This window comes from Phocoena sinus, chromosome 17 (assembly GCF_008692025.1).
Source record: "Phocoena sinus isolate mPhoSin1 chromosome 17, mPhoSin1.pri, whole genome shotgun sequence".
In the NCBI taxonomy this organism is placed as follows: Eukaryota; Metazoa; Chordata; class Mammalia; order Artiodactyla; family Phocoenidae; genus Phocoena; species Phocoena sinus.
Window position 1 is genome coordinate 958,700 of NC_045779.1, and position 11,031 is coordinate 969,730.

Below are 11,031 nucleotides of genomic sequence, written 5' to 3' on the forward strand. Positions count from 1 at the left end.
GAACTATTTTGCAAACTTGCACAGTGCAAATTGCCTCGACGACTAGGTTTTTCTCCTCCCATCTTTGGGTATGTTTTGCCATCCTTTCTTGCCGTTGACTTGGCTGGAAGGCCAGCATCCAGCCTGTCATTTCACATGTTGTCACTGTGGTCCACAGCAGCCAACATTTAATTTAGTTAATTTAATGCAGTTAATTTCATATTAAGCTAGTCAAGAGCATCGTGTCTGTTTTTATAATGTCTCTTAAATATTGTTTTTAACCAGCAATTTGTTACTAGTTTCAAAAGGAATTATTTTGCACCCAAATTGACAACACATTTCTTTTTTCTTCCTTGCTGGTAAGTATTTATTTATTTATTTATTGGAGTTTAGTTGATTTACAATGTCGTGTTAGTTTCAGGTGTACAGCAAAGTGAATCAGTTATACATAAACATATATCCATTCTTTTTTAGATTCTTTTCCCACGTAGGTTATCACAGAGTATTGAATAGAGTTCCCTGTGCTTTACAGTAGGTCCTTATTAGTTACCTATTTTATATATAGTAGTGTGTATATGTTGATCCCGATCTCCTAATTTTTCCCTCCCCCGTTTCGCCTTTGGTAACCATAAGTTTGTTTTCTACATCTGTGACTTGATTTATGTTTTGTAAATAAGTTCCTCTGTACCATTTTTTTAAGATTCCACAGATAAGTGATATCATATATTTGTCTTTCTCTTTTTACTTCACTTAGTGTGATAATCTCTAGGTCCACCCATGTTGCTGCAAATGGCATTATTTCATTCTATTTTATGGCTGAATAGTATTCCATTGTATATGTGGACCACACCTTCTTTATCCATTCATCTGTTGATGGACAGTTAGGTTGCTTCCGTGTCTTGACTATTGTAAATAGTGCTGCTATGAACATTGGGGTGCATGTATCATTTCGAATTATGGTTTTCTCCAGATATATGGCCAGGAGTAGGAATGCTGGATCATATGGTAGTTCTATTTTTAATTTTTCACAATACATTTCATGAATATAATATAGGCAAAATGCAAAGCCGACAATAAGCATTAAAAGTGCCTTTCATTTGATCTTGATTTACTCTAGAAGGTTGTGTGTTGCCTGGTTATTACACAGACCGCTGCTCAGAACATGCCTGGAGAAGGTTTCACTCCTGAGAGCAGCAGGGTGAGGACGTAGACTCTCAGTGCCTGGGTGTCCTCCTGGTGGGCAAGTGGGCGGTGGGGCTGAGCTGGGCAGGGACTGAGGGCCTCCAGGGGCCCAGGGCAACCCACCAGGGTCCCCAGCGTAACCTACCAGGGTCCCAGGGCAATGCACCAAGGAAATGCACAGTTTGAAAATTGTAACCGGAGTATATCAATTTGTTTCAACATGTCAACTAAGAAAAACAACTGGTTCTACTGGAATCAGCAAAGGCTGGGGCATCAGATCCAGGTTCAAATCCTGCCTCTGTCACCTCTAAATACAACGAAATGTTTATATTATTATAATTGTTTTAGTTGGTGGATTGCATTTACCAGCCCATCCGAAATTTACAGGGTTTGGAGTATCAAATGAAGGCTGGCTATTCAAAACAAAAAAAAGTTAGAGTGGTTTGTTATTAGTAAACAGAACTTTTGAGTTTATTAATAGCCAGGTCTCTCTAAATATAACTGCTTCTTGTAGATACTTCGTCTTAAGACAAGCATTTAGGTTGTTTACATTTTGTGGGTTATCTTCTTTCCATTTTAGACTTGAGTTTATCATAGAAACAGAGCTAGAATGGTGGTTACTAGGGACCAGGAAAGTAGGGGAACAGGGAGAGGCTGGTAAAGGGCATAAACTTCCAGCTAAAAGCAGAAGAATTTCTGAGGATTGAATGTAAAGCCTGGTGACTACCGTTGATCACGGTTTTGCATCGTTGAAATTTGCTAAGAGAGCAGAACTTAAAAGTCCTCACACACAAAGATACACGTGAGGTGATGGTTGCTAGTTAACTGCGTGCGGGAAGTCCTTCCACAGTGTACACGTGTATCAAATCACCACAGCGCACACTTTCAATATCTTACAGTTGCGTTAATTGTACCTCAATAAAGCTGAAATTTAAAAGAAGACCAAGTTTAAACATCAAAAGAGAGATGAGCAGCAGTATTGAAGCTCCTTCAAAGAATCGATGTTTTACATGAGATCCTCACTTTACAGAATGGCTTGGAAACACCAGCTAAAGCAGGAGGCGTCTCTTTTAATTATTCCAAAAATTGTCTTCTTTGTTGTTTTTGCTCTTTGTTTCAAAATTCTGTCCTCTGGATTGACCAAGGTCAAAGAGCACCAGGGAACAGACCGGCACTGGGAACTGGCTGGAGGAACACGGCTCGGTCCCAAGATTCACGGGAAGCTTTGGTTTCTTACACCTCTGTCACCCTCTCTGTCTTTCTTCAAGTGCTACCGTAAATACTTTAAACACTGTGTCTTTCCTTCTCAAGTTCGCCCAGTTCCCACGATTTGTCACCTTCTGCGCTTGTTTTGCTGTTGACCTTTGTCTCCTGGACTTGGGAACAAGAATCTAGGAACTCGAAGAAAGAACACAGATACGTTATTTTGCATCTTTTATTTAAAAAAAAAACCCTCAAAACATAATCTACTCTGTTGTTCCCCTAAAAGTTTAAGGTGCAGTTACTATAATTGAATTTATGTAATTTAAATTAATCAATACATTGGTTTTTCAAAACGTAGTCCATCTAAGTGGCATGTGGTCTGCAAGGCACTAAAGGAAATGGACATTTATCTTTCAAATGCTGTGTAACGTTCCCCTGTAACAGCTGAGGAGTGGCCCCGGGCAGGGCTCCTGCGGCCGTGTTTAATGCCTGGGCCCTCAGATATACCTCTTCTACTATGCGGCAGAAGAAATACTGGAAAATTCACGTCTAGTTTTGGGGGGACTACGAAATGGAAACTGTGTCTAACCGTTCCTCTTATTCAGCCACAAAGGGTGTGGATCGCTATTTCATAACGGTCTGTTTGTTGGGTCAGAATCCCGTCTCCGGCAAGGGAAACATAAAATAAGAGCCATGGAGCATAGCCACGGAGTTGATGTGTTTATTCTGTGTAATACAATCAGTTCAACAAGAATTTTGAGCTGTTTTGTAAAATGTGGCCACTGTTTTCTTCTATTCCAAGTCTTCACTTCGGGGCTCTGTTTCCCCTCTAGCCGAGGTGGGGATGGAGTCTCTGCAGGGGGACCTTAGGCGCGTCACAGTGCTGTGCGAGGCTCTGAGCCCCTTCCCAGTTTCCCGCGTATCCATGCGCCCTTGCGCATCTGCCCTGTCTCGCGGCGGCGGGCACCCTGGCCTTTGCGGTCGCCCCTGCCGCCCCCAGAACAGTTTCTCCTGCATTTCCTCAATCCTGGAATGAATCCAGGGGGCCCTGGGAGCCCTGGGAGCCGCTGTCCTCACAGCCGCTGCTCTCTCCAAATCGGAAGGCTCCCCATGGCCACACCCCACACCTGGCGCTGCCACTGCCGCGCCTGGCAGGAGCCCCCAGGGTCCCCTTCGGAAGCTCCCCCTGCCCAGCCCGCCCGCTCCCTGCAGCTGTGCTCCGGCTCCGAGCTGGCATGGCTTCCCCAGGCCACGCTCTGCCGGGCCGCCTGGGGTCCCCTGGCCCCGCGGAGCTGCGCCCCTACCCCTGCAACCAAAGTGCCCCACGTGAAGGACGCTGGGAGCACCGCCCTGACCACCGGAGCAGGCAGAGTTCCTGGTAATTTGGTCCATCTGCCTCTTTTCTTACAATGAACGTACCCATTTGGAATAATCGGATGGTCCGCTCTCTTGCTGAGATTAGATCTGCTGGGGTGCTGGGCGGCTCTCAGTGTAGTTTGGATTTTTCAGGTGGTGGATAAGGAGACTCCAGGCGCTGTGGGGTCTGGAAGTTTGGTGGACAGGGTGGTACTGGCAGGTGCCAGAGGCGCTGAGGGCTGGGCTGCGGCTACGGGGCGTGAAGGAGGCTGCCGACCCCCTGAGGTCAGGGAAAGAGGGTAGCAGGTCCTGCTTTTTCTCCAGGGCCCCCACCTCCCCGGGGGACCCAGCTGCCAGGGAAAGTCAGGGGTCCAGGCGCTCGGTTAAGGCACGCAGTTGTGGCCTTTCCCGAGCCTCGATGTCTGTCCTTCGAAGGTGAAACGGCAAAGGGAGTGGAGGCCTGAATGGAAAGCAGCTCTGCTCCTCAGAGAGCGGGGCCCAAAGGATTCGCCAGCTCGAGGGGACACAAGCGTCTTAGCTAGAAAGGAAACGTATGGTTAGAGGTTTGCCTGGCGAGTCCTCTTACAGTGGGAAGCACATTTATTTCACGCTCAGGATTTCTCATTTTACTGTCCGTAGAGATTTTTCACAATGACCTGATGTAATCGTGGTCATACTTTCCTAGCGTGTTGGCGCCTGGAGTGGAGTTGCGCACAGAATCATGTGTTGGTTTGTGCGTTCTCTCCAGATTTCTCATTTGACAAACTCCCACTTACAAAAAGACTATTCTTTTGCCCAAAGAGCCAGATACTCTTCGAAATACCACATTTTCTGTCCTAATCACAGGCAGTCGGTCTTCAGGAAGAGGCAAGAGAAATTAATGGAGACTTTACTTGTTTCCCAGATATAGACACACACTTAGGGCTTTGCAGCGTTCAAGGACGCAATGCCTGGCAGCTGTGTGCATCGTATGCGTAACCCTGAGTTGCTTTCATGCCAGGGCTGTCTTCCAAGTCACTGTGTGTTGACCATCCATCCTGCTTCATATTTGTTCTGCTAGTTTTAAAGCAACATCCTCCTTGGAACATGCACTCGAAAATTTAAAAGTCAGAGGACATGTGCAAAGGAGAAAGCAGCTGATCTGGATTGTCATGAGGAAAACAGCATGCACGTCACAGCCGTGACACGGGCAGAGGCTGGGAGCCTGGGTTGAAAACGTGACCTGCGCGTCCTGAGTGCGAATTCACGCCCTCGGCCCGGGGAAGGCAGCATCGCAGCCTCAGCCTGTATCCCAGGACAGGTGTGCGTGAATCTTCCCTCTTGGGGGGTGCTACAAAAGCAGTTTTCTTCTCAATGGAGACTTAAAAAAAGAGACAAATTTTCTCCCCTTGTCACAGAAAGACACTGCTGACATGTGACTTTTGGAATTAGGACCCAGAAGAATGAACAGAGGTCAAATGAATGGAACTGGAAGATTCCATTCTGGCCTTTTTACCACCTGAGCCATTAAAACAAATCCTTTTTTCTTAAAATTATTTGCAATAATCCACTGACTTCATGGAAGTTCAGCTGCTCACAGGCTTTATGGTGCTGTAAGAAAACAAGTTCATCACCTTCCTCCTTCAATATCACCTCATTTCCAGGGTCTTGTTTTCTTTCTCCAAACCTCCAGAGTGACCCAGGCAGAGATGTTTGTACTTTGCTAGGTCACATGCAGTCTCTCTTTAGCTCTGTGGTGCGTCGTTACTTTCAAATGCAATGCATTGTCATTTCCTGCCTAATTCAAGTTTTATGAACTTTTCGCAGTCTTACTCTTTTGTTTCTCAGATATTTCAAGTGTTTCTCAAATAAATAATGTTAGAAAAAGAGAGCATGCGTAAACTTAGCTCCTTTACTGTCACCGTGAGCGTTCCTGCTGCAAGTACAGCTCTTAACCCGGAGCAGCTTCTCTTTCTCGTCTGGAGAGAAAACCTGAAAGTCTCCAGGTCTGAGAAACTTCAGGTCAAACATTTAAGAAAGAGTCTCCATAAATATATTTTGATGAAGAGTTTCTCAAAGCTCTTTATACGTTTTCGAGAGAACCATTTCTTACAGTCACTAAGGCAGACTTTGTTCAAAGATCCTCATAACTTTTCAAGACAAGGAAGTCGCTTTCATAGCCACGGAGGGAGCTCCCGGAAAGGCCTCTGACTTGGAGAGTATCACAGGGGCTTACTTGGCACCGGTTGAGGGCTCTGGTTTTAAGTGGACTCAGACAGGGCAGCCGGATTCATCCCAGGTGCACACTCTCCCTCTACCTGTCCCCCACCTGTGTGGCAGCAGTATTTAGTTTGCTGGTTCATTATTTCACCTGGTTCCAGCGGGGGCTAAGGCGGACAGGCAGGCCCTGGCAGGGCAGGTGGAGGGGCCCGGTGGGCTGGCCTCTTGTGCCCTGCTCACTGGCGATCGCTTCTCGGACCTGGGCTGGACTGGACTCTTGGCTGAAGCCACCAAAAGGGCACAAACCTAAGAAGCCAGTGATGAGAAAATGAGTCCAGCCCGGCAGACGGCAGCAGCCACGGTGGAGATGGGACTGAGTCAGCCTGCGACCTGCCGCCGTCTCCCGGCCATGGGACCACGGAGCTCAGGCTGGGAGAAAAGTCTGCTCAGACATTGATTTTGCTTTTCTCCCCAGTATTTTTTTTCTTCTTTTTCACGTTGTGGATTTAATTCAGGGGAAACACATGTAAAAGTTCCATGAGATAATTTATTATACAATATGCAAAACAGATACTATGTTCTTTTTCTTGCTAAAGCGCTTGCATCTCTTATCTAGACTCATTGAAGGTCCTCTGCAGTGTAGTAAGTAATTACTTTTTAAGAATCTATAAGTGATTGTCTATAGCTGCATAGTTGCACATATGTACCTATATGTATACAGAGTTAATATCTGCATGCGTGTAATTTCAAGGAAGAAGAATCTTCTAATCACATTTATAAATTGAAGGCAGTAAAAGTTGTTTAGCTAAGTTATCAGAGTATCTGGCTCACCATACAGGAACCACTTCAGAAGGACTTATGAATAAATATAGTCACCGGTGGAGATGAGACAAAGCATAAGCATTTCTGTTTTCAATTGAAATTTTTCTGTGGTGTTTATTTGATGACATCGGAAAGCTTTTATGCTAGAATAAACAGTTAAGGGGGTATATTTGCAGGAAGAAAAAACATTCTACTTATTAGATGATTTTCAAGGGTCTAGAATCTCACAGGATAAAAAACGTAGAGACTGTTATTCAAGAAAGACACCCACACCCTCTAAGTTATGTGTTTGCTGAACAGCTTCTTTCTGACGTTAAAATAAAATAAAGCAAAAACCACGTGTAACAAAAGAGAGCGGAAAAGCAGGCAGACGGAGAACAAGACGCCACCTGTTGCTTAGGGAGCTGTTCCCGTGCGTTTAGCCCAGAGCACGTCTGCTGAGCTCGACTGCGTGTGACAAAAGTTTGAAAGATGCAAGTTCACTGCCTGGCTGCTGTACTTTGTATAAATGTGCCACTTTTGTTGGAATCTCAAGATTATGCATGAAAAGGAACCTAAAATATGAATGAAAAGGTTTGACGTGGAGGCCTGTCTGGCACAGGGCTTAGTGCCTTCAAGCATGAATGAGATACTTACCGAGTGACGGAAGGAAGGAACGGCCGGGCTGCCCTCCTTTCACTCCGTCCACCTGCTGCCCCTGCGTGTGGACGTCACCCCCGCAGCCCCCCACCAAGCCTGGCGGTCATCCTGGGCGTCTGCGTCCCCGAACCCTCTGCCACCTTCAAGTTCCCCCAGAGAATTCCTCCCCTCCCATTGCCCGGCCTGGTCGGGAGCTGCTGTGATGCTTTCCTGCAGAGCACAGATCATACTTTGCAGTGAGGCGCTGATGTCCGTGTTACTCGAATAATGCCATTTTACTAGCATGCGAGTCTCATGAAGGCAGGATGCTTTGCTCTCCGTTGTATCTCTGGCACTTAGCACAGAGCTAGGCACGTAGATCGTGCTCAATACGTATTTAAGGACGAACGAATGAATAAGATTGTTGTACCATTAGGGTCAAATTACAGTGGCCTGAGGCTCTTGCTTTCCCAGGCCCCTGGCAGAGCTACCTCAGCTCGTGGGTCTTAGCCCTCAAGTCTGTAAAAAAATATCGACTGAAAAACAAGCTACAGGGCTTTCCTGGTGGTGCAGTGGTTAAGAATCCACCTGCCAATGCAGGGGACATGGGTTCGAGCCCTGGTCCGGGAGGATCCCACATGCCGCGGAGCAACTAAGCCCGTGCGCTGCAACTACTGAGCCTGCGCTCTAGAGCCGGCAAGCCACAACTACTGAGCCCGTGAGCCACAGCTACTGAGCCCACATGCCACAACTGCTGAAGCCTGCGCTCCTAGAGCCCATGCTCCGCAATAAGAGACGCCACCGCAGTCAGCCCGCACACCGCAAAGAAGAGTAGCCCCCGCTCGCCTCAACTAGAGAAAGCCCGTGCGCAGCAATAAAGACCCAATGCAGCCAAAAATAAAATAAATAAATTTATTAAAAAAAACAAGCTACAGCTAGCACCATACTTAGTGATGAAACATTAAACGCCTTCTCCCAACGATTGAGACTAACATGAAGATATCTACTCTCATTACTTATATTCAACCTATTATTGGAGGTGGTAGCCAGTGCAGTAAGAAATATAAACACAAGGCGTATGATTGGAAAGGAAGAAGTAAAATTCTTTCATTTGCAGGTGATGTGATGGTGGTTTACACAGACATGCTAAAACTTCTCTGGAACCCATAGTGAATTCAGCAACGCCTGGTTTTCAAAAATCAATTACATTATTTACCAGTAAGCAAAGAACTGGAAAGCAGAACACAAATATCCCGTGTACAACAGCAACACACCAAATACGACACAAGAATAAGTTTAGGAAAAGACACGTGAATCCACCGCTGAGAGGAATGACAGGAGCCCTAAGTAAGTGGAGAGTAATGCTCACGTTCATTGATTGGAGGACATTCTGTTGTTGATTCTCCTCAAATTGGTGTAGCGATCACAGAGTCACAGTCAAAATCTCAGGGGGCGCTTTTCAAAAGAAATAGATCAGCTGATTCTAAAGTGTACTTGGGAAAAGACAGCACCTAAGAAAATCAACACAAAGCCGACAAGTGAAAACCATCGGAGGACTGACACTGACACGACTTTTCCTGTATCTCTGTATTAATCACGGTGGTGTGCTGTTGGCTTAAGAGTAGACAGATCAGTGAAGACAACAGAGGATTCAGGAGTGGGTCCGCCTGCACATGTCAACTGATGTTTGACAGAGATGTCGAGAATATTCAGTGGGGGAAGTGAGCACTGGGGAGGGGTCTCCTGCAGGGCTGGGCAGTTTTCTTCCTTTCCACCGTTCAGCCCGCCCCCAAGCACTCACGCCAGCCGTGGGGCTGCTCGGGAGATTTGGGCCGGAGGCAAAGCGAACCGTCAGACCTGTTTCCGTTCTGTTCTCCTTCCGTGTTGCTGACTAGGGCAGGTCTGGGGGTGCTGGTCACCCCTCTAACAGGGTCCTAAGCAGAGGCCAGGACGTGTTACTCTTTTCCTCTTTCTAAAATTCATCAGATTCTGACGGGTTTATTTATTTAATTATTTTATTAAATTTTTTTATTGAAGTCTAGTTGATTTACAATGCTGTGTCAGTTTCAGGTGTACAGCAAAGTGATTCAGGTATACACAGACATATATTTTTCAGATTCTTTTCCATAATAGGTTATTGCAAAATACTGAGTATCGCTCCCTGTGCTCTAGATTCTGAGAGGTCTGACCTCATAGCTTTCCTGCCTGGGCTGTGTATGCCCGTTCCATGTGCTTCCATGACCCCAAGCTGCTCCTTTTGGTGAAAATCCTTATGTTCCTGCTTCCTCTGAAAAAATCACCCTGATTATATTTCTCTAAATACAACTTTATTTATCCTGCTTTCTTTTTAAAAAACTGTATTTTTTTTTCCTAAATGCAACTCAAAATATCATGTCTCAAATCCACGTGATCCAGAGTCAAGCTGGCGTCCACTGTATTCACTGCTTTGCCCCCAGCACCTCGGCTGCCTCCCCGACGTCTCCTCTCCTGGTCACTCACCCACCCCCTCACCCGTCACCAGCGAGTCCGTTCCATCCTCACCGCGCGCACACCCTGTCGCCCAGGTGGCGACGGGGTGCCTGTCTTTGTGCAGAATCTCAGGTTTCTCGGGATAGACCAAGCCGTGATGACTTTGTCAGAAGGCACCTGCCGTCGTGTAAACAGTTAATGAGTTTCCACTGAAGGAAGGAAGGCAGGCAGAGTACTCGGCCGATGCCACCAACGCTGCCCGTGGAAAAGCCCCGGTGTCCTGTCCCGTGTGTAGCACGAGCTGGCAGCCTCTCTTTCCCTCCTTTAGAGGCCAGGTCTAGGCTCCTCTGGGGTCAGTGGCAGGCTCTCTGTAACCCTGAGAGCCTGGCATGGTGTGGATTTGCCCAGAGGTCAATGCCCTGGTGCAGCCCTGGAGTCAGCTTGTCCCGTGTGGGGAGAAGGAAGGATGCTGACCATCTTCCAGGGAGCACGGGGGCCTGCGGGGAGACCCGCCAGGTGAGGAACAATGACGGGCACTTGGTAGCAAGCTAACATCTCCTGAGATGCCGACGAGGCCTACTGAAAAGCTTCTGAAGCAGCTTTGGCTACTCTCCCAGGTCGTCCGTTAGATTGAAAAATGAGGCTATTCACCCATCGTTGACTCACCAAAATGGTAATTTCGTAGACTTTACCCTAATTTTTACTTTTTATTTTTAGACATATTTGTAAATAAACTCATTGATTGTAATTGATTGATTGAAGTAGAGTTGATTTACAATATTCTGTTAGTTTACTCTAATCTTTACTTTTCAGGGGTGAAACGACTCACAGAGTACCTGAGCTATTTTAAGGCTTAAGGTATAAAAGTCCCTTTATCTTAGAAAGAAAAAGAAAAGAGAGAAGGAAAGAAAAGACGAAAAGAAAGAATGAAAGTGAATCGTTAGAACAGGAGGGAGCTCTGGTCCTTTTCCTGCGTGTGGCTTGGAGTGAGCTTTGAGCCGAGGCAGGAAGTTCTAGCGCAGGCTCTAGGGATGGGGGCACACGCCGCCTCCCTGCTTTCCCCGCCGCCCTCCCGGGCCCCAGCATCCAGGAGGATGTGTGTCCTGTCTTCACATCTGAACTGTTTCCTCGAGTCTAGGGGCCCGAGCAGGGTGGCTGGGAGTGGGCAGAAGTGCCAGGACAGCCAGGAACCGGGTGGCGGCG